This window comes from Phocoena phocoena, chromosome 12, assembly GCF_963924675.1.
Source record: "Phocoena phocoena chromosome 12, mPhoPho1.1, whole genome shotgun sequence".
Taxonomy (NCBI): Eukaryota; Metazoa; Chordata; class Mammalia; order Artiodactyla; family Phocoenidae; genus Phocoena; species Phocoena phocoena.
The window spans coordinates 36802742-36809384 of record NC_089230.1 but is presented as its reverse complement, the minus strand read 5'-3'; the positions used below and the strand labels follow the sequence as shown (position 1 = coordinate 36809384).

At 46.4% G+C, this 6643-nt stretch overlaps 1 pseudogene; it reads left to right on the top strand.

Moving 5' to 3' along the window:
* Positions 1–2951: 2951 nt before the first annotated feature.
* LOC136131851 (protein lin-28 homolog A pseudogene) lies at positions 2952–5660 on the top strand (annotated as a pseudogene).
* The last annotated feature ends 983 nt before the right edge of the window (positions 5661–6643 follow it).

The window sequence follows — 6643 nt, the reverse complement described above, 5'->3', positions numbered from 1 at the left end:
TTCATCATTCCATGTGTGTCCTTCCTGAAAAGAACACCCGCACATAGAATAGTGTATGTATATAATGCTCTTTGAGTGACCTTTAAAAATGTACAGAAATGAAACTTTGCACATACTGCACTTTGCTTTTGTTCACTTACTACGTTCCCTATGCCTATCTACCTCATTCTTTTTAACAGATGCAGAGTTTATTCCATTAGATGGAGTACCATCTAACCACTTCCCTATTGGTCAACATTAGATGAATTCAGGGTGTTTTTTGTTGTTGTTGTTTAGTAACAAAGAGCTTTTAGAATTTTATTATTTTTATTTATTTCAGAATAGGCAATATATGCACTAGATTCAAAATCAAAAAGCTCTCTCTCACACCCGATTTCTAACGTCATACTGCCATTTTGAAGGCAGCCATAGTTATACAAGCTGTGTGGGCACCTTGCTTTTACACACTTAACAAAATTCCTTGAAGATCTTTCCATCTTTCCATAGCAGCACTCATAGTCTTCAGTGAAATCTATTCCATATGCCTTCAATTATTATTAGCTCTGGGAAGAACTGATGCCTTAAAGAAGGACATTTTGGTGGGAAGTTTTTGTTTTGTTTATTTCCAAAGTATGAGAAATGTACATTTGTCTATAATTCAGATCTTATTAAGACACCCAAGATTTATTAATAAAAATCTATTCTGAAGTGACCTGCCTCCTATGTCACCCATTCAAGGGGCTAACAACACTCGCTACAGAGAAACTCTTCCTTGTGTCTATTCTTAGTGCACTTTCCAGCAATTTAAGCATATTGACAATTACTTTGTCCTTAATGAAGACAGAACAGCTTCTTATTGCTCCCAAAATGGTGATAAATGTCTTTAAAAAATCTCTGCCACATGGATTTTCATTTGCTTCTTAATATTTCAAAATAGCCCCAATCTTTGATATAACAAACCAGAAAGAGAAACATTTGTACCCAGAAATGAAGCAAAGAAAATCGTATGTGGGTACTTTCCAGGATGGGGCACACAGAAGATGAAGACTGTTCCTGACAGACGTGGCATATGTATAAGGTGTGGTCAGCAAGGGAGGCAAAAGCTGCCCTGTCTTCATCACAAAGAAGGGATTTATAACCGAGGGCCCCCTGAGAGTATCTATGTATGCAAACGGCAATAAAGATTCCCGAAAGGATTTAGAGTGTCTTTTTCTCTAACTTTGGAAAATGCTTACAAGTGCAAATCTTATAAAGACAAGCTTTGAAATATATCACCATTCTTTTGTAAATTTCTCATTGCATAAAGAATTGCCCACTTTTCCTAAATGATTTTTGCTAGAATATTCTCATAGTATCCACCAGACATTTCACTTATCAACGTTCATCCATGTGCAGTTGTACAGACCTCGAATTTTCCAACTGGAATCACCAACGAATTTGAACCTATCCTCTTTCACAGCTGTATAAATCAACTCATATATACTGAGGATTTACTATGTACCATAAATCTAATGGGATACAAAGGAATATTAAGACTGAGATATCTGCCTTAGTGAACATAAAGAATTAATAATGCATGGTAAATATGCAGCGAGTGCTACAGATATGCGTGCTGATCAGATCCCTTTATGGCTAAAAATAGTCTAAATTTCAGTGGTTTATGTCTTTCGCATGTTACTGAGATTTTACTACGCAAATAAGAGTGAATGGTCTTAGTGAGGAAAAACAAAATACCCCTGATGATGATAGGCACTTATATTATGAAAAAACTTACAAACTGTTCATAATCTGGTATCATTAAGTAGTAGAAAGAACAATGCTGTCAAATGCAGAAAATGTAAAATTCATTTTGCTCTCATTTTTTTCTTCTATCCCCTCTTGTATCTTTCCTCTAAGCCTACGGGGGGGCATGTGAGGGGGGAGGAAGGGGAAGGAAGGGGGCACAGTCCAAACTAACTTGCAGCTAATTATGCAAATGACTTTATCTTTTCGTATTGTATTGTCTTTTCAAAATAGTTGAAGAATCAGAAACCCCTATCCTGGTTCTAGTTGGATCATGCCAGAGGGCTTGACCCAAGCATGTATTAACTAGTCCTAGAGGACTTAGACCAAAGGGGGCTCAAAAGTAAAATGTTCTCTATTTCAAGTGTTAGGAAAAATACATTCATTTTCATGTTAGACACATTTGAAAGGTGAGACTCTGAGAAGCTAAACTGTGTGTTCTTCTTCAGGTAATAAAAGCAGTAACTTTGGGGCTTCCCTGGTGGCGCAGTAGTTGAGAGTCCGCCTGTCGATGCAGGGGACACGGGTTCGTGCCCCGGTCCGGGAAGATCCCACATGCCGCAGGGCGGCTGGGCCCGTGAGCCATGGTTGCTGAGCCTGTGCGTCCGGAGCCTGTGCTCCGCAACGGGAGAGGCCACAACAGTGAGAGGCCCGCGTACCGCAAAAAAAAAAAAAAAAAAAAAGCAGTAACTTCAATTTTGGTGCTACTGTGATTAGACCTGGGTGAGAACTACTGGATCTTGAATAAAGTGCATTTTTCACAGTTAAGTGCAATTTTATTCTCAGTTCAATTATTTCAGATACATCACCTCTGACAGTTACTGAGATTCTTACTAAGTACCTCAGGCCCAAGTCCACTCTCCCAGAGCCATCAGAGTCCAGATGCTAACTATCTGATGCTTATTTACTCAATCTCAAATCCCATTCCTCCATACTCTCCTAACCTCCCCAGCGTGAGCTTTGGAAGCCGCAGGTCTATCGTAAGTAAGCTCTCCTACACGCTTATACACTATTTAAACCTGCTCCTCACTCACTCTCTTGCTCTCTCTAAATCACAATTCTCAAATGCTCGTGTCATAAGCATCACCTGGAGTACTACGGAAGCTGCAGCAGCCTCTTCTCCCACCACCTTTTGCCTCTGGATTTCTCAGGGGGCAGCAACCTCTTGATCAGGAGCTCAACCGACTACCATGGTCTCCACGTCGGGCCAGCAGTTCGCAGGTGGCAGCACCAAGGCACCAGAGGTGGCGTCAGAGGACGTGGCCCAGATGGCAGAGCCACAGCTGCAGCGCCATGCCAGCACCTGTAAGTGGGCCCCAGCGGGGTCACAGGTCGTGCTTGCCGTTTGTGACTGCCAGCCCCAAGGTCGCGCTGCACTCTGTGTCCCAGAGTGAACTACACACGGAGGGCTTCCGGAGCCTGAAGGATGGTGAGGCAATGGAGTTCACCTCTGAGAAGTCCTCTTAGGGACTGGAACCTCTGTGCCGCCAGCCCTGGTGGGTGCTCGGTATTGGGAGTGTGAGGTGGCCAAAAGGGAAATACATGCAGAAGGAAGATGAAAATGCGACAGATGAGACAACTGTGGAGGTCTAGACCATCAGGGCAAGGAATGCAAGGAGTCACCCCAGGCCCAGACATGCCACATCTGCCACGTGGCAGCCTCCTGTACACTGCAAGTCCCCAGCTCACAAGGAAGGCCAGCATACTTTGGGGAGGAAGAGGAGTTCCAGGGCCCTGCCCTGCTTTAGAGGCTAAGGACTGAGCCTCAGTGTGGGGGCCATCCTTTTGCCATCAGGAAGTTTCCAGGAGTGGGCATCAATCTGCAGAGTGGCAAAGTGGAGACAGGGTGGGTAGGGGCAGCTGGCACCACCATGTATCTCTGACTGGGTCCACACCATCGCCCCCTCTTCCCACTTGGGTCAGGGTAGTGGTGAGACAAAGGAACTCCAACCGTACTCTGTTCAAATGCACAGGAGGGCTTTGGAGGAAATCCCTCTAGAGCCTGTATGCTCTATCCAAGTCTCCACCCCCCGAATCTCCAGCTTTTGAAAGTGGCCTGAGTAGAGAAGTTGTTTTCCTTCTAAAGAAGGGTATGTAACAATAATATTTGCCATGCCAGCGTGAAAAGATTAGGCATGAGACCACCTCATGCCTAATCTGGATGGGTTCAACCCACAAGCCACTATATTCCATAGGAGGGAATCTCTCAGGGGTAAGGCTGGATTTTTCCACATCTTGTTGCCTCATAACCCACTCTTGAGATAGGGTGCCAGGAACTGTCCCAAGAAATGGGTTGTGATGACAGGCAAAAGGGGTGCTTGGGGAGACAGCTGCAGACTTGCTGCTCAGCTGCCCACTCCCTCCATATGGTATTCTAAGCCAATATGCTTATATTTATTTGCTCCCTTCAATAACTGCACCTTGGGTCCTGCTGTCTCAGGATGCCAACTGAACTAGTTGTGTGCAAATGGTATATCTTGAGTTAACTTTTTTCTTAATATAAATATTCTGGGGCTTCCCTGGTGGTGCAGTGGTTGAGAGTCCGCCTGCCGATGCAGGGGACACGGGTTTGTGCCCCGGTCCGGGAAGATCCCACATGCCGTGGAGCGGCTAGGCCCGTGAGCCATGGCCGCTGAGCCTGCCGTCCGGAGCCTGTGCTCCGCAACGGGAGAGGCCACAACAGTGAGAGGCCCGCATACCGCAAAAAAAAAAAAAAAAAAAAAAAATATTCTGGTTTTGTGTTTTCATCTAAGGCCCTTATTCCTGCACAGTGGTCTCAGGGTCTGCACAGCAGAGACACCTTTTGTTCTCTCACCACAGAGAATGACTATTTGGAGTGCACAACCTATTGAACTACCTCATTTTTGCCAATTAGAGCTGGCTTTTCTGCTATAGTGTCCTCTGGCAACCTCTCTACCTTCAATGTTTCATGGGAGACTAGGCTTTAACTGGGTTGCCCCATGACTTGATCTCCTTCTCCTGGAAGACTGGAAATTGGTATGAACAGGAAAAGGCAAGGCAGAGCGGTTAGGAGAGGCTGAGCCAGGTTAGGTGGGCCAGGTGAAAGGCACCGAGCAAAAGCCAAGAATGGATGTGGGTCGCCTATGTGATAAAGGTCTTCCGTTCCAGAGCTCTAATCTCTGGATACGGCACTCACTCTGCATACCAGATCCATCCTTCACTGGATTGGGCCAGGCCTACTATGCACAACAGGGAGTGTGTGTGTGTGTTTTAACGTGAGCTGAGAAGGACAGGTTTTAAGAACGATGCCTTTGTATACACCCTGTGCTGCTCAGGAATGGATATATGCAGCAAGGACTAAAATCCTTAACCTTTAAAAATTCTGAGCTTTTCCTCCTTGGCTTCCAGAAAGACCACAGCAATGACTTCTTCGTGGTGCAAGGAGCCCATGTCCTGCCGTGTTGCAGCAGTGATTAATAGTGTTGTGGAAGCTCGAGGAAAAAAGGGGATTTCCTTTACATGCTGTAAGATCACCACAGACGTACCTCACTGTGTTGAGATCAGCGAATGCAATGGAGAGCACTGGGTGCTGTGTGTCTGATCCTGGATTCTTGTCTCCCCCAAATGCACCCCTCCCCCACCAGTTACTGTATTTGTCTGGGCCTTGTAGGACTTTACAAGTTACTGATTTGGTGATTGCTAATTGGCCTACTCTGTGGAAATACAATGTGTTGGTCTTTCTCCATGTTCTTTTGAGGTTTTTTTGTTTACAAACTTCTGTGGAGTTGCTCCTACTACCCAATGGGGTGTACATGCTCCAAGAGAACACTAACCTCTCAAACACTCTGAAAAAGTGATAGCTCCAAAACTGAAATTTTAGTAGTTCTCTTATTCCCAAGTCATTTTTTAAAAGAAAAGATTTGCATTCTCCTATCTAGTCATTTGGCTACCTAACTACCAATAAGATTTATATCAGAGGTTAGCAAAACTTTCTTATTAAAGGACCAGGGGACTTTGAGCTTCAAGATGGCAGAGGAGTAAGATATGGAGATCAACTTCCTCCCCACAAATACATCAAAAATACATCTACATGAGGAACAGCTCCTACAGAACATCTACTGAACGCTGGCAGAAGACCTCAGACCTCCCAAAAGGCAAGAAACTCCCCCACGTACCTGGGTAGGGCAAAAGAAAAAAGTAAAAACAGAGACAAAAGAATAGGGACGGGACTTGCCAGTCGGAGGGAGCTGTGAAGGAGGAAAGGTTTTCACACACTAGGAAGCCCCTTCACGGGCAGAGACTGCGGGTGGCAGAGGGGGGAAGCTTTGGGGCCACAGAGGACAGCGCAGCAACAGGGGTGCGGAGGGCAAAGCAGAGAGATTCCCGCACAGAGGATGGGTGCCGACCGGCACTCACCAGCCCGAGAGGCTTGTCTGCTCACCCGCCGGGGCAGGCGGGGCTGGGAGCTGAGGCTAGGGCTTCAGAGGTCAGATCCCAGGGAGAGGACTGGGGTTGGCTGCATGAACACAGCCTGAAAGGGGCTAGTGCGCCACCCCTAGGTGGGAGGGTGTCCGGGAAAAAGTCTGGAGCTGCCTAAGAGGCAAGAGACCTTTGTTTCAGGGTGCATGAGGAGAGGGGATTTGGAGCACTGCCTAAACGAGCTCCAGAGATGGGCACGAGCTGCAGCTATCAGCACCAACACCAGAGACCGACATGAAATGCTAAGGCTGCTGCTGCAGCCACCAAGAAGCCTATGTGCAAGCACAGGTCACTATCCACCTTCCCGGGAGCCTGTGCAGCCCTCCAATGCCAGAGTCCTGTGATCCAGGGACAACTTCCCCGGGAGAACGCATGGCACGCCTCAGGCTGGTGCGACGTCATGCCGGCCTCTGCCGCCTCAGGCTCACCCCGAATCCATACC